The sequence below is a fragment of the Zootermopsis nevadensis genome, unplaced genomic scaffold (genome assembly GCF_977971745.1).
Source record: "Zootermopsis nevadensis isolate Lab colony 2312 unplaced genomic scaffold, Znev_1.0 Znev_ptg000006l, whole genome shotgun sequence".
In the NCBI taxonomy this organism is placed as follows: Eukaryota; Metazoa; Arthropoda; class Insecta; order Blattodea; family Termopsidae; genus Zootermopsis; species Zootermopsis nevadensis.
In genome coordinates this window covers 5,178,911-5,201,620 of record NW_028259138.1, presented here as the reverse complement: position 1 = coordinate 5,201,620, position 22,710 = coordinate 5,178,911, and the positions used below count along the sequence as shown (strand labels likewise).

At 38.0% G+C, this 22,710-nt stretch overlaps 1 long non-coding RNA gene across 2 annotated transcripts in view; it reads right to left on the bottom strand.

The window, feature by feature from the left end:
- LOC110827518 (uncharacterized) overlaps window positions 1-22,710 on the bottom strand; it is a 108,781-nt gene that overhangs the window by 85,816 nt on the left and 255 nt on the right. Inside the window, exons 1-4 of one of the 2 annotated variants that reach the window (XR_015533824.1) lie at window positions 22,198-22,374; window positions 13,026-13,091; window positions 9,372-9,499; window positions 7,668-7,872 (exon numbers count right to left, since the gene is read on the bottom strand). This is a non-coding gene — a long non-coding RNA (uncharacterized LOC110827518). Of the gene's footprint in view, window positions 1-7,667; window positions 7,873-9,371; window positions 9,500-13,025; window positions 13,092-22,197; window positions 22,375-22,710 lie in introns of those variants that run through there. The other variant, XR_015533823.1, reaches the window with a different exon arrangement.

The window sequence follows — 22,710 nt, the reverse complement described above, 5'->3', positions numbered from 1 at the left end:
CCAATGTCTTAATTGATGACATTTTACGTTGGAATGGAAGAATTATTATCGAGGTAACCGGTTCGAATCTCAGACACGAGAATCGGAATGTTGGTTTTCATTTTTCGATCAGTCATCAGACAAATGCCGGAATATCTTGAAACAATAATCTAAACTTGGCAGAGAAGCAATCGTAACTTACAATAATATACTACCATATATTACAGAAAAGAAATAAAATTCTAATAAGATGGACAATAAACTAAGTGCATGGCTCAGGGTTTTCTTGCAAAGATGGTAGAAAACCCAAACGATTAAGAAGTTCTTTGATATTAAAAAATCTGGAGAGGAGGTTCATTACCGTGTTCAAAAAAGTCCGCCATTGGCCCTAGCCTGAGCAGGTTTAAACCAGCCCTATCTCTACACCCCACATCACGAAGATTAATGAAGAACTCTTTCCCAATTATAAGCAAAGATATCTCCCACCTGGCGTCGTATCTTGACCGTCTACAGCCAAAGCTTTACACGCAACTCTCATTTCCCAATATGTGCTGCATATCTTGCCCATCGCGTCCTCTTTAACTTAATTATCCTCACAATAACAGGCGAAGAATAAAAATTGTAACATTTTTTCCATCCTTTTATTTCTTCTTGCTTTTGTCCAAACATTTTCATCTAATACAATTTAAAGTGTTTATATTATTTTTCAGGGGATAAATAATTTTGTCTCGCACTTAACCATTGTTTGGTTTTACTTGGTAGAACACTGCCTGGGAAAGGTTACATTTTCTCATCTTCCGATGGTGTTCAAACGTCCAAATGAACTGCAAGATGCCTCTAAGTCTATCACGATTTTTAAATGTGCGGTAGAGTTTATCACGAGTAACAAATAACGGCTTTTCATCACTTTGAAGAATAAATCAGTTATTTTAAATTTCTTTAATGCTGTAATGTAGTTAAAAGAATAGACCAAACTTAACATGAAATTGTTTTCATATCATGTTGACAATTTTAATTTACATAAATTCTGAAAGGATTATAATCCCTTCTTCTAAAAGACACCGAAAGTACACTGCATTAATTGTGTTTATCCCTGACTGATTTTCAACTTTGACAATGAGTCCGTGCTACAATACGCGATCATACTTCGTGCTGTTTACACCAATAACGGGCCAATGGGATACTTCAGTCTATAACTTTTAAAATGAAAAATCAAGTAATGATAAATTGCATGATTCGAGGAATATTTCGTCGTGTTTACCCATTACAAGGCCTTTTTGTTATGTATTCGGCTCATAAGGAATGGCTCTGACTACTCTGAACTTAAGGCGGTTACTAAATGCGACACTACGTGGGAAACAAGAAGACCATATTTCCCCTCTTTACCCTAGTGACTGACTATTTCAAATTCAGTACACAGCGCTCTGTGTTTGTCAGATGCCATCTTAGAACAATACAGCAATATTACAGTAAATGTAATACACGAAACTTCAACACACAGACACATGAAAGACAAAATGTCAATTTTAGTAACAATTTTATATGAACCTCGACATACCTGATTTTGAATCAAAAATGAACATTATGATGGTTTATAACAGGCTAGAACCCTGCATGTTGATGACTGTTAGGTTATTTATTGACCGCAGATCATTGATTTTTGCGACTCAGTAGTTAGAGCTCCTGTTTCGTGTCTGGGAGGTCCCGGTTTCAAATCTCGGTCCGGAGACCGGTTGTCGTGACTGAGAGTTTTCGTGGTTTCCCTCAGCCCCTTCAGACAACTGTACCTTAATTATGCCACGACCACTTAGAATTTGTTGTCCACTAATCATGAGCTCTTGACAAGAGCATTAAGTAAACCAAATGAAACTCTAGCGGTGCAGTTCATAATTCGCCGAAAATGCGTGCTTCAAAGGTGGTCTTCAAGTATCGCATTAGAGTCACTTACGGGAATGTCAAATGTTACAATGTCAGAATTGCATGGAGCGGTACAATAATTCGTTCTTCTTTCCAACTTCGCCGATTACTTTACATCTGATAATTAGATGTATTTTATAGACTCTTAAAAGAAAGTTCTGGATTAAAGTAGGAACAAGATCGGTAAGATAGGACAACGAATCAATGGTATTTCAAATTCTGGAAAAATGAGCTACCATAACAAATTTTATTTACAGGACTAAGGGCAAGAAGACCAGAAGGGTGGGAGAGGTAGTGAGAAAGCATTTACTGTCAAAATTATAAACATTTTTATCCAGGAGAAGCCGTCACAGTGGCCGCGTGATCACTGGGACCGTGGGTTCGAATCCCACTCAAGCCATGGATGTTTGTCCGCGTATTTCTGTGTTGGGCTGTCCTGTGTACAGGTAGAGGCCTTGCGACGGTCTGATCACTCGACCAAGGAGTCCTACCGAATGTCTAAAAGATCAAAGCCAACGAAAGTTGGGACCCGCAGATGCTCAAGGCACTGAGGAACGGATCGTCTAAGTATCCAGTGGAAATATTTTGTTGCTAGCTATCTTAGGCAATGTTTTCGACCTGTATAGTAACTATGACGTTTTGTTTTTCTTTTCTGACCGCACGCTAGTGATGTAGGCGAAACGCAAGATTTTGTTCCTGCCACTGTAAATAATTACTTGTTAGTGTTGAAGTAATGCCCTCTCATTGTTATTTATGAATTATCACGAAAATCTTTCATGTACTGATTACTGATATTACATGTATTCTGGGAAGCATATATTTCGATTATTCTTAAACAATAAATAAGCTGTGTGGTAGATAAATGTGCCTAGCCACCTCGTTCATTTGTTTAGGTTTTTTCCTGGCAGGTAAGCTGGCTGGAATAAAATGACGATTTGTCTGACTTAACCCTGAGCAACATATAAAAGCTTTCCTTAATCAACCAATTATTCGAAACTGTTGGGACATGGTTGATTACAGCGTCATCAAATACATGACAAATACACAAACAAAGTGTGAAGCTTATACCGTCGCACGAAATGTAAATATGATCATGCATTTTAAATTTTTTTTAAGTATTTGCAAGGACGTATTCAGTGTACCCCATAATTCACCTGGAGGAGCTGATTAAAACCACGCAAAGCCTCAGTCAGCATTATCAGTAACCCGGCCGATATTCGAACTAGATTCTAGCCACTGGACCTCATCCTAAGAAATATATATATAAATTTCATATTATCATATCCCATTCTCCATGTTACATTTTGATATTATTTTCTCAATAACTCCTAGGGATACCAAGTGGTCTCTTTATTGATGTTTTCTGACCAAACATTTGTAGGCAATTCTCAATCTCACCACCCGTCTTTAATGTCTCATCCATCACGTATCTTCTGATGTAATTAGATTCACAAATGTGGAAAGAAATAGGTTATGTATATCTGTGATATTAGGGAAGAAAAGATATCAGAATTTTTAAATAAGTCTTTGGAAGTCCGGAAGTTTAAAACTGTCAGAAACGCGTTGTTTCATGACCAAATGCAGTCTAGTGGTTGAGTATAGTCACAATATGTTGTCGGCATCCGAGCTTAGAGATACGAATAGTAATTTCTTAGAAATTGCTGTAATTCTATAAGTCACTTATCATGATTATTATTAAAGTAGGAGATGCATTATTTCTGATGGATTGTTCGTTGTTTGGGTACGATGTGACAACTAATAGTTTATGGTCAAATTTGTTGCGTCGCACCATGCGGAATAGGTGCACTTTAGGTACATGTTTATATACAATGGGTCACATTTTTAAAAAAAAGGATACAATGTCGTTCAACCGAAGCTTATCTTTCCGTTCTATGAAACAAAATTAAAAACCGATAACAACATTGTTCATTTTGTGCTCGGTTGGTAAAACTATAGCTTTAATGAGGAATAAATAATTATTACAAAAGCGAAACAAAAAATGTTCATTCTGCAAATAGGCTAATCCCATTTGCCATTATCATAGCGAGGCCTCCATCATGGCTCACAGTAGATGTCACAGAGAAATAAGCCAAAGTACGGAATAGAACCAAAAAACTTAATATTATTTTTTATTATTCTTCTCTTTATCATCACTTACGAAGCATCCTTAAGTATGTGAAGGCCTGAAGACAACATTTTGAGAATAATTTCAGTCTTTATCCTACTCTTCGCCCTGAACGTTTATACTTTAATGTTTTCTTTAGCCAACTATATTCATCAAATATACTTACATTGTCTAGGCACCAGGAAAGATTACTTATTCATTGCCGCTATCTAACAACGTTTTCAGTGGATAAAATTGTTTATTGTCAAAAGAAGGGACGGTTAGTAAATAATAAATCGAAACTAAACGAAAGAAAGTGGACACTTTTTAATTTAAGAAACAATTTTGGCATTTGAGAGGAGAGTCTGAGGAAAACTACAAAACCTTCAGACAAGATGGCCGGCCTCGGGGACGAGATAACCATCTATTCATCCAATGCCTGTACAGCCCATATCGGGCCTTGGCCTCCTCAATTTTCTGCCTCCATGAAGATCTATTATTTGCGGCCATTTTCAATTTCGACATTGGATCAGACCAGCAGCAGGGACGAGATATAACTTGATATATCCGAAATACGATTTTAAAAATTACTACTTCTGCTTGCAACTGTCTGAGGAAAATTAATAATATTCTGAGAAAATAATTTTGTTCGTACAATTAACTACACAGCTTCAATAATTTGCTCCCTAGCGTTCCTGTCTTCAGTTTTGAATCACTTTACATATATATTCAAGGTGTGATTTAATTCTACTGGCTCAATGTAAAACTGGTTCATGTATGGCTATTTATGCACAAGGTAACTTCACAACATTTAAGTAGCATATAAATTCAATTTATTCAAAAGCTTGATAACAATTTAAATACATAGACGTGGCATAAAACAATAACGAGCATGACGTGATGACATAAATACACCCTGCGAAGTTGCGGTTAATGAAAAATATAAGAATTGTACGTTGAAACAACAATAAGAAAGGTAATCAGGTCTGTGACCAAGATAGGAAAGAAATATATCTGCCTGCACTTCCTCATTATTCAGTTACAAACTGTTACAATCATAAAGACCGTCTTCTGGAATGTTGTGCTGTCTGATCTCGTAAGAAGAGACCGACGATTTAAGAGCGATAATTACTCATCGCATCAGACAGTTATCATTCATACTCGCTGCCGCGAGAACCAGAAATATCGAAATCTTATATATTTTCCAAAATACTAACGTTATATTGCATACTTTGTATGTGTACTGCATACAACCTATGTGCGTGGGGGTGAACGCGATGAATATCAATAAATTTGCTTCCTGCTTTGTGTGAGTGTGAAACATGGTATCATGCATTGAGTAAAGAATGTCAGTTCCAATGTTCAAAAACAAATTCCTCAGAAGCTGAGAAACGTGAAGCAGTTTGAGAGTAGAGGATATTACACAACGCGGAACGTGAACTTACAAAGGCCGCCCAGTATCGAAAGATTTGTGAAATCCACGCAGGCTACTGCGAGTAAGGAGTGTAATACACAAGAAATATTTACAGAATTTCGGTGCGCGAAAATCTTTGAAATGTATTCCCTGGAAGGTAGAGGAGAAAATATTAAAATATTTCTTTGGAAGACAAGCTGTGAAAGTCGGAGATGTGTGGACGTAGCACGTGTGCTTCGATATCTTACCGGTGTGTCGCGCGTGGGGTTAGTTAATTTATACGCGCGCGTGTGCATGTATGTCTAAAATTATTATTTTCTTGTGTTTAATGTATTCTGATTAATTTTGTTTCTCCTGTAATATTTTCTCGAGAAAAAATTTGTTATACATTTTTCCAGATGTAAAACTTAACAGGTTCCATTGAAACCTGCCGATCCTGACGGAAGTGCTGAGACCCTTTGAGGTAAAGACCATACAATTGTTTAGTCACACGATAAAAAAAGCTTGTGAATTTCAAGAGATGGTATATTTATATTAGGGCATGTTTAACTGGAAGCGTTTGTACGACTGTGCTTAGCTGTCTCATGATGAACTGGCGATTTCCACCATGCTGTTATCACGTGATTCATGAATTTGTATGGACTGGGATTTATACGAGACAAACTACACGTTTATAAACCTAATTAGCCTATAACCGCTGTACAAAGAACGTAGAATTCGGAAGTAACTGTTGGCGGTCAATTTGACGATTTGTTTTACTTGCAGTGTTCATTACTATGTCGGATCATGAATAGATTGAGAAGATATTAGCAGTACATCTTTTATGAGTATCGTGGAATACGGAATTTGATTTTAAAATTGTGGGTGTACTGAAAACGCATAGGTAATAACAACGCTGTATATTTTCGTCACTTATAGGAATTAATAAGAAGTTTCTGAATAGAAGAAAATAAATCTTAACGCTCATCCCATTAACCTGTGCTAGTGATAATACGTCAGCAAGCACAGCGCTAAAGAATGTTCGGTGAACATACTAGCATGTTCTCGACATACGTACATAAATAAACAACCTGTATTATTACCATTAACATCATCATTAAATTCATGGAATGTTTGTGATCTAAACTTTAAATTAGTAACAGCAAGAACATATCCGTACTTTGTCTTATGTAGTCATAAGAAATGCTGTTACTGACGATCTGAAAGTCGCATGTCAACAAAAGCTTCAAGGGTGGATTCTGCCCGATTTAACAGCCCTGACAGACAGAGGGTTAGTTTTCCAGAACGAAGAAGCATAGACAGATGAGGGCTTAAAGTGACCTAGTTCACACTAAACTAAATTTACACACTGATTTCTGAAATATAAAACACACATTTTAAAATCCTGGTTGCTTAAACATAAATTGTGTAAAATGTCCATGTGGAAATTCTAATCGTTTCAAATTAAATGTTCATATGATAGGAGGTATCGGTTGCTTATTAGAAAACACATACTCTTTTACAGTGGTATTCAACCTGGGGTACGCGTACCCCCGGGGGTACGCGAAGACATCTTAGGGGGTACGTGAAATTTAAAAAAATATTATTTTATGATAAACACTGAATAATCAGTTATGTAATTTATTTAATTTATTTTTGATGTTGATTATATACTATGTATAACTTGAATTATACACCAACAACTTTGGGGGTACAAAGTTGAAGAGAAATTATATCTGGGGGTACGCGAACAAAAACGTTTGAATACCACTGCTCAATAGTTATTAACCTATGGGGAACGACCTCGTATAAGTTGTATGGTGGTTTCCATGGAAGAGGGATCAATCAAAAAACGCAACCCACTTATTAATGTTACTGATCTGCCCTCTCATTAACAAAAATTTTATCCACTTTTTTTTTCCTTTTATTGTTTTGTCTGTTTTGGAATCACTTATAACTTATTCAATGTAAAATTTGTCACTGGGCCGATGTAAACATCCACATAGTTAAAAGTACACTAGTAATGGGTTCTTCATAAGAACCTTTAACATGCAGAATAAAACTGTCCTTGGAAGAGACAGGGCGTGGGAACGTAAAAGATCTGGACAGAGGTGGGAGACGAAAGAGATCAGATCCACTGTCTTCTTAGTACACTGTGATCTAGGTTTACCTGTCTGGTTCTAACACGCGTTGCTTGCTGTTTAAATATAAATACAATGCGAAATAGTAGCGATGTGCTTATACTAGAAAAAAAATAAACACATTTTGATTTACCTGTTCCGTTGTCTGCGCCCTCCGCTACGCCTTGGAATTTGTTGTTTTTCCTTTCTCCAGAGTGTCGACCAAAATCGCCCTTTCATGTCCTAGAACACAGCAGCCATCACTTTTCCCGCTGATGAAACTGCGTTGTTCGTCATCCAGGTTGGTGTTCCCTCTTTCTGACGATCTCACAAGTTTCGCGCAACGTTGAACTGTGCTTCTATGGGCAGTGCAGTCTCCTTAAGACACTTTTTAAACGTTTATGAATATCTCCCACTGTTTCCTCCTCACTTGTTAAGAACTAGATGGCAGCTCTCTGTAACGCACTTCACTATCAGATGCCATTTTGAAAACTTATTACACCCATGCTATCTGGCGGAATTTATTAAAACTTCACTATCAAATGCGCGAAACTTAAAAATTTATGTACGTTAACTTTCAGCTGTTTCAAATCTTTTTTGGCCGAGATAAAACATGTGAGGCAGAAATTTTTGAACCTCGTATATAAATTCGATAATGCAGTTAATTAAACTTTGAAACCCGAGCTTCGTTCAAGTAAAATTTAATAATTCAATTCTTACCTCAAAGAAAACACAACGCATCTCTCTTACAAAGATAATTGGTTAATGATATTTAAGAAAATAATAGCTGTTCATTATAAGATTCATAAATAAAGCTGATAAATGCATTCTGTTGGCATTGTAAAGAGTTATTGAATGTTGAAGTATGTGGTACATACAATTACCACAAGAGCTTAAACAGGTGATTGAAATTTGTGTTCGATATTAATCATTACAGAGAGATTGTGTGTGTGTGTGTGTGTGTGTGTCATAAGTACGTGAGATATGGTAACCACAAACATCGGCTTCCTGTGTATTCACAGCTGTGCTGTCTGAAACATTATTGTAGTAATCGATGTAAGGTTATTTTAACTGAAGCAGTATGACTAACATTATGGTAGTGGAATGTGAAGGCTAAATATTGCTAATACCAACGTCTGTCGTTGGACACGATCCTGAACCAGTTCTATTCTCCTTCGATACTCACAGCATATGTTCATGTCATACACAGCTACACGAATATTCATCATTTTACTAATTGTTTTCACTTATCTATAATACTATATGCGTCTTCAAGCAAATCACCGTTCTAGACCATTGTGAAATGTTTAATTGATAATTCCCTACTAAAATTGCCTTCCAATTAGGAAAATGGTGCAATAGTACTGCCGAGAACGTTTTCGGTTCTGATCAAGGTTAAGGGAACGACCTGATAATATCTTTACGGCCCCTAAAGCATGTTATGTGGATACACGCGTCTCCCCACTTTGACTGCTGCAAAAAAGGAAATATTTTCAGAGACTTTCCTTGTACAATTTTAATCCTTACGTCATCCGAGAAGTCTAAAAGCTTTGAAAGCTTAGTCAAAAGTTCTATTTGAGATGGGAAAAGATCAGATGGACACATTTTTCCCATTACTATGACACATTCAGAAAGGTAAACACACATTGACAGCTGTGATTCACTTTGTAATTATAATCCGAAATCGATCGTGTTGATCGAAGTTTCCTCTTAAAGGCTGGTTACTATGAATGTAGAGATAAAATTTTATATGTAAGTTTCTAAAAAAATCGAAACCAACATGTTAATTTAGCATGGCCGCCCAAGAGTAGTAACGCATAACTACCTGACCGATTTCAATCAAACTGGTTACACTAACCAAATGAGATTTGAAGTTCTATGGCGATGAAAATGTAGATTCTGGTCTGTCTTCTGGGTTGTAACGTCGCGTAAACTTACTGGTAGATAGCATCGTTTTGGAGGAATATTCTGCCACCATCTTCAGCCCTGAAATGCAGCAGAGCATCATCATTGACATTCACACTAACTAAGTGGATTTAGACACGCGTCTGGTTCATTTTAAAAGCATATTTTCACAAAAGCTTTAATGAACTTTGTATAAATCATCTGAGTCTTTAGGCACATTTTGTTAAATCTCCATACTAGACTTTGGCACTTCTATTATACGACAGGGTCTATTGTGACTAATTTGCTTAATTTCAAAAATTTTAATTTATTTTATTTTATGTACCGAAACCTTAATAATTTGGTAAGCCGGTTAGCTAAGTCAGTGTAGTGACTGGCTGCGGGCTGAGCAATCGGGTTTCGATCCCAGACAGAGAAAGAGGATTTTCTTGTAACCTCTGGTCCAGATCGGATCTGGAGCCCTCCCAGCCTTCTGTCCAATGGGTACCGGGATCATATCCCGGGGATAAAGCGTAGCCGGCGCGTGCTGCTAACATTTTCCCCCATTCTAATGCCGAGGCTGAGAATAAGAAGGAGCTATACCTCCTCTCCCCTAAGTGTCAACATTGGCATGTAGCGGGATGGTTTACTTTTTACCTTAATTCTTTGCTTGAAGCCCAAATTAAACTATTATGTGCACTGAGCAAGTACTTTGACTGATTCTGATGTAACTTCTGTTACATTACTAATGTTGATTGTCTGATTAATTAGTTTTCTGCCTCGAGCGCAATGAAACCAATTATAAGTCCTTCGACTCATTTTTATACAACTCAGTGTAAGGCTAGGATACTATTGATAAATGAGAATTAACATTTACTCTAGTTTGGTTTATAATTCACATCACGTTTTTAAAAAGCCTCATAGATTGGGATGTCTCGCAAACTAGTAACCTGAGATATATATAATGTAGCAATAGGGAGCTCTAAGATATACAATGATTTCGATTATACTGGGATATAATGTTTGTCTTGCCTTGCAATGTGGCCCTGCCATGCAACTCGTAAATGCTGGATTTATTACGTAGCCTATGACAGGAGCGAAGAGTAATCGGAATGCACCGTTTGAATGTCATCTGAACTTCTATATTTGTCCCTTGTAATTGTTGCTACAACCAGTTACGCTGGCTTTTTGCTACGTTTATAGTTATTATAACTAATTCAAACCCAACTGATCGAACATCTGGAATACAGTTCAAGATAATTTGACGCCAGTGACGAAATCAGAAGTTTCCGTCAAACACCCTTGCAATTTATTAGACTGTTTCTCGGAACAACCGATTACTCGCTGATATTTGTAACGGAATAATTTTTTTTTATATTTCAACAAACGTTTCTTATTTGCTAGGTCCCTTTTTATTTTATAAAGCGCCTCTCTGAAAATCACCTGAAGTTCAATGCTCATAAGTTAAAAGCAGCGGTAGCCGTACCAGTTATTTACCTAGTTAGCGATTGTAACTATAATTTGATGAGATTAATAATGATTCAGCTGCGGGCTATTCTTTACCCACACTACTTAATAAAGCAGAATTTGAGATTTTCACGACGGTAAATACGAAGATGGTTGTCTTTTGGGTTGTGGCGTCGCGTAGTCTGGTAGTTTAGAACGTTTCAGTGGTCCTTGCTGCCACCATCATTGGCGATGATAATGGAGGCAACAAGGGCCTATGGAAAGTTAGTAAAATTCTACCAAGCTTCACAGCGCTAAAACTCAGACGACTGTGTTCCCCGTGCTATTTTAAATTGCCCTAACCGCTCCACTACGAGTCACTGTTATATTTCTGTTGCTGGAAGGTTTGTGGGTATCGGCATACATATATATTACGTGGTTAATATTCAGGTAATTTGTTGTTTATTTTATTTGTATTTAAATGTTTTGTAGTTTATTCAGCGAAGATTATTCAATTCATAGGCTGTATACAGTTAAATTCAGGGGAGGATAAACCCAGTAATGATTTGGGAAGGTTGTGGAAGAAAGAGATCGTGGCCTGATTGAGAAATATACAAGAACTTGGCTGGAGAAACTGAGTAAAACATTAAATAATCTCATAAACTATACCCGGCCTCTGAGCTCTCTAGTCGAATCCGGTGCCTGCAGATTACGATTCGTGGTTGCTAGCCGCCACACCATATTTGTAATATTTTGAGAACTGCAGTAGGAGTCTTCGAATAGCTCAGTCCATAGACTGATTAAGTCTCAGGAAGTTAGGGCGGCACTGTTTTGCCGAACATAATTGACTTGTAACGACGTACTCCCGTTCGTCTGAAGCAGTGACAGTCAAATCTTTTACAATAACGAGTGTGGGATGTCTGAAGGAGTTGGTGGAGTTACAAGCGAGGGAGCAAATGAGCAGGACTTGAGAGGGGAAGGAGAAGTGAGCGAGTGTGTCAATGCACGAACGAGAAGGAGAGAATGTGTAACAGCAAGTGAATGTGAGCGTGTGGGTGAGAGAGTGACAACGTAAATACGAATAATGTCAGCTCCACTGACTGTCTTCAGAAACTTGACAATGTCCTTGCATCATTAGGGTATAGCAAATGTTAGGCGTACATGAAAGGAAATAAAGAACTAAGACGTTTACTACACAAATTAAATAACGAACAGAGCGATGCTTTAAAATATAATTTTGTGTTTAGCTAGCGGTGCCGATGAAGGAAAAGCCAAAATCATATGACAGTTACTTTGAGGGTCAGTTCTTGCGACGACAGTGTTCGAAACACTTCTGGGCTGGAGAAAATTGGGCCTATTAATTTTATTGATTCACAACATTAAAATTTTACAAATCTTTTAGGGATTCACGAATGCTAGCGAAATAAAAAAAAATCAAAACCTCTCAACCGACTTAAAGAGACATTTCTTTCACAGCGTACAAATGGTTACGTCATGATAAGTTGTCAGAAACTCATTTAAGAAATCAGAGTATACTAGAAAAAGGTAAAATTCATTGTAAGTAAGGTCGGTTTTAAGACAAATCCTGCTTATTATACCGTAGGAAACAAGAAACTCATAACAATATCGCGATGAAATATACGCTGAAAATCGTTCGTAGTGAAATGTTTATAGATCATGTCAAAGCCAGCTTGAAGATTTGATCGTGCGACTCGAACAATATTCAGTCAGCTTATCTGAGAAAGGACTGCAATGATGAACTGATAGGTATACATAATTTATAACACTCTTACTAACAAGAAAAGGAGATAGAATGGTACAAGAATCGAAATGTATAATGCAGTCTGGAGTAAAAGTATTTTCTACAACAGTTTTTCTACTTCATTGTACCTGCAATAGAAACATATTTCTCCTTCATTCAGTTAAAAGTGTAATAGCGCTGGCATACTTTATCTCTCTGGCACAGGTTTAACCCCTTTATTTTGTCGATTCTCTTAATTCAACATTCAGTTGTGTGCCATTCCAAGTTCGTAGTTCGATTCCCGAACGGGCTGAACCTTGAGATGAGGGGTAAACCAGGCTTTGGCATGTTAATCTGGTTTATATAAACGAAGGAGGTGTAATTAGATGTTTTTTGGAACGCCTTACTTCATCTCAATTTGACTGAGTTATTAATTCTTACCTTGTTAAATGTATTAAATTGAAAGAATGTAGCCATACTAAGTCGCTTGAGTTTCTCTTCTCGAGCCTGAAATAAACAAAGGTTTCGCAATCGTTGAAATTGTTAAAAAACGTATACTTAAGCCACCCCAGTCTCGGAATCAACCCTTTCCAGATGTGGGATGACGACTGCATTATGACCATAGAATCACTGCGACTGACCAATGGAATTTTAATACGACTTATAGGCGCGTTCCCACCGTTATGGGGGAACGAATCAGATCGCCGCATTTAATTCAAATTTAATAACAATTACGTAATGCAGGAGTATTTAAAGAGCAAGTGGTTACGGGGGGCTCTCAAGTTTTGGTTCTCCAATCGAGCAGACACGTTTTATTCAAACGTAAAATTTTACATAAAGAAAAACAGCCGAATCATTGTGATACTTTACAATAAGTGTGGTTCTGCATATATACGTTTGTGTGTCTCAAGAGACAATAAAAGTATACTTCTCCGAGAACATCCCAGTGTCGTCTATCAGTTTCCCAAGACAAGAGAATTCGCTTCCTTGGTGCAAAAACCGCCCCAACCATCGGCGTCCCAGTATATTCCCTGGGAGTCGGAAACTCTTGCTCGCCGACAAACCCACACCCATCACCAGAATTGCCTTCAATCTCTTCCACACATATTCTAAGTAGTGAAAGGTGTAACCGCATGAGTGCCACTGGTTTCGACTACAATTAACAAACAGCGAGTCGTGTGTGAAAGAGGACGGTTACAGTTGCTAAGTCCTGTCACTAGTCACACGACGAAGTGTTTGTTAAATACTGAATTTTTATGGGAATGGAGGAGGGAGACAGGCGGGCAAGTACCGCGCGAGCAATAAATAAAAATGAAGAAAATGTTCTGGCTGGATATCGTGTATGGAAGAAAAAATTCCATGACGTTGGACAGAATCGAATACCGTCGCCTAGCTTGAAACCGATCACTTTACAGAAGCTAACCCAACTCATCGATTATGTACATTTCTGCAAGACGTTAATGAACCTAATTAATTATAGAATTCAAAAAACTTCATTTGTAGAGAGACTCCCCAAAGAAAGTACAAGCATTTAATGGAGCCCGAAGGTTCATTAGAGTTTACAACAGCCAGAGACGGGTTCTTCTCCTGAGCTAGATTGGTCCAATCTACAATCCCACAAACAAATTTCCGTAATATCCATTTAAATATTATCCTCTCACCTGTACCTACGTCTTCCTAGTGGTCTTTTCCCTTCAGGCCATCCTATCAAAATTTTGTACGCATTTTCTACCTCCCCGTGCTAGATAAATGCCTCGCCCAATTCATATATTTGCAACTGCCCTCCACATATGGAGGGCAGTTGCAAATATACTGAATAGGCAATCGCGGATAGCCTACAAGGGGTGTTCCTCAGGGTTGGACTGTGGGGCCAACAATTCCTTTACTGTATAAAACACCACCATATTAAAAAAATATTACACAGTGCCTCGGATTCTTTGAAACGATCTAAAACACGGAAAATTTACATGAGAAATGGAATCTGGGATGTCAGCTGAGCGTACAACTAGATCTTGAAGAGGACCCTCTTCAGTGGAGTGAGTTATTTAATCAATTTGTTCACATAAACATTGTAACTGGGACTGTGTTCATGTTCTAGGCTTAAACCACGTTCATTATGGGAATTAGTAATGAAGACATACGGATAGACGGCTTGTAACAACCTAATATGTCGGCATAACTTAACGAAATTAGTAGTTACTATGTAGGCATAAAACTAATCTCAGAAGCGATGACATTTTTGGTTTAAAAAGACAATCATCATACCTTGACTGTAATTTAGTGCATCTTAATTTGGAAGTATTATGAAGGTTTCTGGACATGTAACCATGGAGACGCAAACATTGACGGTGAATCAAGGTAGTAGTAATAAATTAATGAAGTCGTACGTGAAAGAATTTGTAAACCTAATTACTACAGGCTGAATGGAGTAATAACGATAAAACTCAATAACTGAACGAGGAGAGGGATTATTAAAACTCCTTGACATTGTTTTAAAATCTACCTTGAACTCTTTAAAATGAATCTTGAACAGTGAAGAAGCGTATTTACTGGCAATAAGGATGAGGGAATTGAAGGAATTTAAGAAGTCAGAAATATGTTTCCATAATGACGTTGCAGATGTTAATTAGAAGCACATAAAACGTTCCTGTTGTTTAGTTAGTACTTGTGCTTCATACTCGGGAGGTTTCGTCTAATCTGATGTTTATAGTTCTCCTCAGTCCCTCATGGCTGATTCCGACATAGTACCTTTAAAAGCCTCGACCGCTTTGCTTACGTCCATGCTACTTAAGTTTTCACAAATCCTTACACCATTCGATACTAACTACGTTGTTGAACTTTCTTGAATTAACCATCAGTCAAAAGACAGAAATCAATCTTACTGTTTTCCACAAACGCTTATCGAAACTCGGTCATATTTACAAATAGAAGGTTTAGAAAGACCTTGTAATAAATGCAGACCTATTTTCCTCTCTATTAATTGATTGTCTGTATTCGTTTTTACGCGTAGGAAAATAAACTAGAAAGTTACCTTTTTTGAATATCATTCCTGCCGTCACAGTGGCCGCGCGGTGTGAGGCGTGGGCCTTGTGCCGCTTGGGCACTGGGACCGTGGGTTCGAATCCCACTCAAGCCATAAATGTTTGTCCGCGTTTTTCTGTATTATGCTGTCCTGTGTACAGGTAGTCGCCTTGCGACCGGCTGATCACTCGTCCAAGGTGTCCTACCAACTGTCTAATAGATCAAAGCCAACGAAAGTTGGGACCCGCAGAAGCTCAAGGCACTGAAGAACGGATCGCCTAAGTATCCTAAGAATATTATCCCAAAGTCCAATTTTTGGTATATCACGAAAGGAGGGGAAGAAACCACAACACTCATGTGATTGCATGGTTTTCATCAGATATAGCCCACTTCTGACTTATTTCATTTGATAATAGCTAACAGTTTACCGGTTTATCTTATACAAATTTCAGAAGCGAAAGCAAATAAATAATTATGGTCGCTTGATTTTAGGGTTGGATAACTTCATTATATTCCTTCTCGTGCAGATCCACACAGACTATGAACCCGACGTCAATTCTCATGTGATTTTACTGTGTATGTACTCTGGCTTCCAAATGGATTAATCCGTGTTTACGAAAGATATTACCAGCTCCTCGTGGTTCAGTCAAATATTCTTACTACTGCCGTGACGAATTAGATCGTAATTAATATCTATTATTGGTCGCGTCAATATAATTACATCGAACACAACCATAGGTCTACGTAATATATCGTTCGTGAACACAAAGAAATCGTTAAATTGTACTGGAGAGTCAAATCGTGAGCTAAAATTTTATGTTGATTGTTACCGTCTTTACACAACGTACAAACATATAAAATAAAGAATTCATATTGGATTCTAACTTGCACATTCTGAAGATGGTACGGAGACGTAAATAAGGTGTTCCGAATGCCAAAGAATTCCTTTTTACATTATTAGAAGCGTCACATTTTACTATCAACTCGTTTTAATTTACTCAAGTAACTACCTAACCTGAGCCACATATTTGGTCCATACTCTTTATTCAATTTCTTTAAGATTCGTTTCAATATTATCCTTCTACCAGCATTTCCGAAGCTGAGAGGCTGATAATTATCAATTATTATTATTCAGTGTTCTGTCTTACGACAGGTCCATTGCTCTGCCCAAAACGAGCTCTCCAGTTTTCCCTATTCTCAGCTTCTCGTTTTAATTCCTGGAACTTCATCTTCTTTCCTTGTTTCAGATCGTCGGTTAGCTGTATCAGTCTTCTTCCCAGTCCTCGCTTTCCTTCAACCTGGCCTTCGATGATGTCACTCAGTAACCCATTCCTTCTCATAATATGTCCCAGCCAGTTAGCTTTCCTTCGTGTAATCGCCTGCAGAATGTTTCTTTGCTCGTCGACTCTCCTCAATACTTCTTCGTTGGTCACTCGATCCGTCCACCTGATCTTCTCTATTCTTCTCCAACACCACATTTCAAAACTCTCCAGGTATTTCTGTTCCTTCTTCCTGAGTGTCCAAGTCTCTGCTCCATACAGCGCGACACTCCATACGTAACACTTCACTAGTTTCTTCTTCATCTCCAAGCCCAACTTGCTAGTGAGAAGTATCCTCTTCTTGACGAAAGCTGCCTTGGCCATGGCTATCCTTGCTTTTACTTCCTTGGTGCATAGAGCATCTGTCGTGATTATGCTTTCAATTATCAATGGGTCAAGAAAATTGCTGTCTTTTATGGTACCAGAAATTCAGTCCCGTGTTCACAGGGGCCCGCAGTTGGATCCTAATTTGAGTCACCTGAATTCAGTCTCTTAGCTGGTCGATAATTTTTCCGCCTTTCATGGCACTGAAAAATTCATGCTGACAAGGAATTGCCATCGGACCCTACATGAGGTCAACCAGTTCAATCCACATCCTTTCACCATACTTTCTTGAGATACACTTTAATATTTCCATCTAAGCTTAAGTTTTCGTAGTACACACTTACACTGTGTTTCTTGAAAATTAAATTCCGTTCTAGGCCTACACCTATCTGTGTTAAGTCTCCCAATTCAAGCTTCCAAACTAAAATTACATATGTATTTTCATTTCCTTGTGCGTGCCACATGTTTACTTTTATAAGCATTCATAGTAGGCCAGTAGCTTTGTTATGCAATATACAACATCACATTTATGTACCTGACGGTGTATTTGTGATTTCTTGCATAATTAATTGCCTGGTAGCAGAACGGTTGATTTCTGAGCTTGCAATTGCACAATATTCTTAGACAACAGCACCGCTCTTAACATCCACCTTCCCTTTGCATTTCAACTCTTTCAATTTTCAAAAGTTTACTTTTTTAAATTCTATAATCGTTCCATATATTTCTCTTGTGAACTCTATGTCCAGCCCTGTGCAACCTAACCTATACACAATTGACCTATAATACCGAGAGAGATGCAGATATGACGAAGTTTATTTTCCAAAAATTGTTGAACCGCACAGTTCCTTTCTCGCTATTATAGGCATAGGCCACCTGCTAATTAAATCCCCCCCACAAAGAAGAAATCATAGGATTTTAAACTAAATATAGCATATGTAGAGAAAGTAAAACATGTTGTTTCCAGAACGTAAATAATGATTCTCACTTACCATGCCAAAAATGCACACAAAACAACACAGCAACACGAAAGTTAATAATACTGATGTCTTGAAAACCCGCATGGTGTAAGTGCTACCTTACACTATAAATGCATTAATCATTCAGGTCTAGAGCAGTTGTCTACAATCAATATACTTTTAACTTTGTAATATACGGTAATACATCACACAATTTACAATACGCGATTTCATTCGTTATTCTTTTAATATGAAAACCGAAGTCAAAATACACAATCATATTTTTGCAGACTGGAAAACAGGGAAAACAAAATTAAATGAGTTGAGGAATTCTACTAAAATGTTGCTTCATGGACAATAATTTCCCACTTTGACGTTCACCCTTTCTCGGAAAATAGCGCAACTCTGATCTTCATACCCATGATTGTTATAGTATACTTAAATGATTAGTAACATTACAGGATTAATACCATAAACTCTTTTAATACTGCAGGTCCACCAACAGTAATGGAATAAAACCTGAAACCAGTCGATAATCAGAGATTTGATGTAGTGGAGGGTTCTTCAACTTCTTACCCCGGTCTTTCGTCGTCACTTTATATATTCCAAATATTTACATATCCAAACAAGACAAATTATGATGGCCCCATCGTATTAAGACGAATATTGGTCCACAATCAGATAACTGCAGTACTTTCCTGTTACATTTTCATAAAATTCATACTTATTTTTTCGTGGTGTAGGGGTTTGCTGCTTTTAGAATTACCAAACAAGAACATTATTCTTTGGGTTTTAAACCATACCATATGTAATAACACGTCAAACTTTTTCATGTAGGAAAAGGAGATTGAAACTCTGATATTAATTACGTGGGCAGTGGTCAATCATTTTACCACCAAAGTTAAATCAGTGTTAATGGTTACCATAATGGCGAGTCTTCTGAGGTGTTGCCCCACGCAGTCTCATAGAAATTCAGTAGTGCTTACTGCCACCATCAGTGTGAAGAAGCAAGCACTTCTGAAATGTTGGTAAATTTCCAGGCTATACAGCACACCAATCTAGAAGTCTTCTTCATATTCATTACCACCTCACAAGTGTATTCTTGACAAGGTCAGTACAACCAATCGCAGACACCAGAATAATCTTAGGTTCTTCAACTTCAAGGTTTGTTCCACCCAAATCAAAGTCTATCATAGCTGCTTCTAAACCAAGAAAATACTGGAGAATTAAAACCTTACAACAACAAACTCATGAAATACTTCACAAGTTATAAGCCTTCCTTGAGCAGCGGTGCTTATCCAGGTGGCGAAGGAATGGTCATTTTTGCCATCAGAACCAGTCGAATCATACCTTTTACAAGCAACCTCACACTTATTAAAGTAATTTATAAACAAATTCTTTTCATCACCTTTGCATGTTTAACATCTGCAACTCAAACTCCTAATTTCAATCACCCTGACAACACTAAAGTATTAGGTTGTGTAAAAAATAATGGCGGTTTTTAACCATTGTCTTCAATCGAAAATGTCTCAGCTTATATTAAACTTCATTAATCGAAATAAAACCATTGCAATCTACATATTTTTGTCAACGCGATACAAGTTTATTTATTCCAGTAGCATAAAATTCTGGAGTTCTGGAGGCGACAAATTCTTCGAAGGCATTTTCAGCAGCAGCTTGGTTGTTGAAGACTTTTCCCTGCAAGAAGTTGTCGAGATGCTTGAAGAAGTGGTAGTCGGTTGTCGAGAGGTCCGGTGAGGCAGAGTTTCGTAGCCCAATTCGTTCAACTTCTGGAGCGTCATTTGCGAAACGTGTGGTCGGGCGTTGTCGTGCAGGAGATTTCGCGACAATACTTCTCCGCAGTAATAGTTTCGCTGGGATTCAAAAAGTTGTACTGGACGATTCCGACTGCACACCACCAAACAGTCACCATTACCTTCTTTTGGTGCAACTTCGTGGTCCAACCGTTGAGCTAAACGTCGGCGGTTGTCGTAGAGTATCCATTTTTAGTCACACGTCACAATCCGATCAAGAAATGGATCGTTTTTGTTGCGCAAGATCAGTGCAGAACAGATCTTATAACGAAGGTTCTTTTGATTTTCGTTTAATTCGTGAGGAACCCATTTATCGAGGTTTTTTGACTTTCCAATTTCTCGAAGATGGTTAGAAACAGTTTTAAAGTTTACGTCTAGTTCAGCAGTAAGCTCTCGAACCGTTGTGCATGGGTCGGCTTCAACTAATGTCTTCAATTCGTCGTCGCCAATGAGGGAATCTCTCTCACGACCATCTTGAACTTCAAGGCTCTCATCCCCATTACGAAATTTCTGGAACCAACGATCAACTGTACGTTCGCTAGTGGTTCCTTTGTCGAATGCGTGGTTGATATTGCGAGCCGTCTCCGCTGCTTTACGTCCCATTTTAAACTCATTCGAATTTGCTGTTTCTCCATCTTTTTTCTAATAGTCAAAATTACGATTAAATAATCATTGGAAGCAAAATTATTTGCATAAATAAGTAGAGCGAAATTCACGCTTCAAAATTTTATATACTAGAGCAGGGCGCTCCTTTCGGAGCTCCTAGGGAGGGTTGGTCAAGTTTGTAAAACGCCACCAACCTTGTGTAAGAAACTAAACTAACCGCCCCGAATTGAGGGTTAAAACAATTGAGCAACCCCCCTTCTGGGAAGTTGCTTGCTTTTTGAAATCTTAAGTAACACGCTAAACTAACTCCCCTTCGGGGGGGGGGGGGGTTAGTTTAGTGTCTCATTCAAGGGTTTTAACCCCTGAGTAAGAAATTAAACTAACCCCCCGAATGGGGGGTTTAAACACTTGACCAACCCCCCCTTTGGGGGGGTTGCGTTTTAAAATCTTGAGTAAGACACTAAACTAACCCCCTTCGGAAGGGTTAGTTTAGTGTCTCATTCAAGTGTTTTAACCCTTGAGTAAGAAACTAAACAACCCCCTGAATGGTGGTTAAAATACTTGATGAACCCCCCCCTCCGAGGGCGTTGGTTGCGTTTTAAATTCTTAAGTAAGACACTAAACTATCCCCCTTAGGGGTGTTAATTTAGTGTCTTATTCGGAGCACTTCCTCTAATCTGATTTTTTACTTCTTTATGTCGCTGTTCAGAGGCCAACTGTTCTTGGTCAGTCAGCTTTTTACGTCCAACACCACCCTTTCAAATCTTCGTCTGATTTTTTTCCCTTCTGTTTTTGTTGAATACGTTTTTCTACTTTTATCAATGTAAGTCTTACTTCGCTTTCCTTCATTTGTTAAATAGTTCTGATGTTTTAGTTCTTTACCTCGCTGTTCAGAGGCCAACTGATCTTGGTCAGCCAACTTTCTACGTCTAACCCAATCCATACATATCTTCGTTTTTTCTCTTCTACTCTTGGTGAATAAGTTTTTCTACGTTTATCAATGTATGTCTTCCTTAGCTTTTCTTTATTTGTTAAATAGTTCTGATGTTTTAGTTCTTCACGTCGCTGTTCAGAGGTCAACAGTTCTTGGTCAGTCAACTTTCTACGTCCAACCCCACCCTTTCAAATCTTCGTCTGATTTTTTGTTCTTGTGTTCTTGTTAAATACGTTTTCCTGCGTTTATCAATATAGGTCTCCCTTCGCTTTCTTTATTTGTTAAGTACGTCTGATGTTTTAGTTCTATACATCGCTGTTCAGAGGCCAATTTTCTTGGTCAGTCATCTATCTACGTCCAACCCCACCCTTGCAAATCATCGTTTGTTTGTTTTTGCTCTTCTGTTCTTGCTGAATAAGATTTTCTACGTTTATCAATGTAAATCTCCCTTCGCTTTTCTTTACTTGTTAAGTAGGTCTGATGTAGTTCTTTACGTCGCTGTTCAGAGACCAACAGTTCTTGTTCAGTCAACAACTTACGTCCAGCCCCACCCCTGCAAATCTTCGTCTTAAAATCGATCAAAAGTCAGTTTAAATAATACTTTCGTAATCGTAATATATCGAATGAGTATCAGTTTACCTTGTAGGAGTTGTTGGAGTTGGTACTTCAAATACCTGATAACTTCTTCTTTCACTTTTCTGATGTTTTAGGCCAACTGTCAGTCAATATTCAAGAATGCGATTTGCTGCTTCTGGAGCAGTGATAATGCAACTGGGTTGATAGATTTTGATTTCTTTGTTGTGAAGCGTTATTTGTTTACTCTGCATTGTGTTGTTGAACTCGGCATTGTTGTGTTCCACAACAATGGCGAGTAAACAAATATCTGTTGACATTGTTGATGACGTAATTTATTGACGACAACGACTAATCACAAATTTTTATAGTAAGATAAACTAAGCCCCCCGAATGGTGGTTAAAACAACTGACCAACCCCCCTTCGAGGGGTTGGTAATTTGTTTAATACGCACCAACCCCTCCTTCGGGGGGGGGGTTGATTGCGTCTTAAAATCTTGAGTAAGACACTAAACTAACACCCCTTCGGGGGGTTAGTTTAGTTTCTTATTGGTTGAATATTATTATTAGTATCAGATT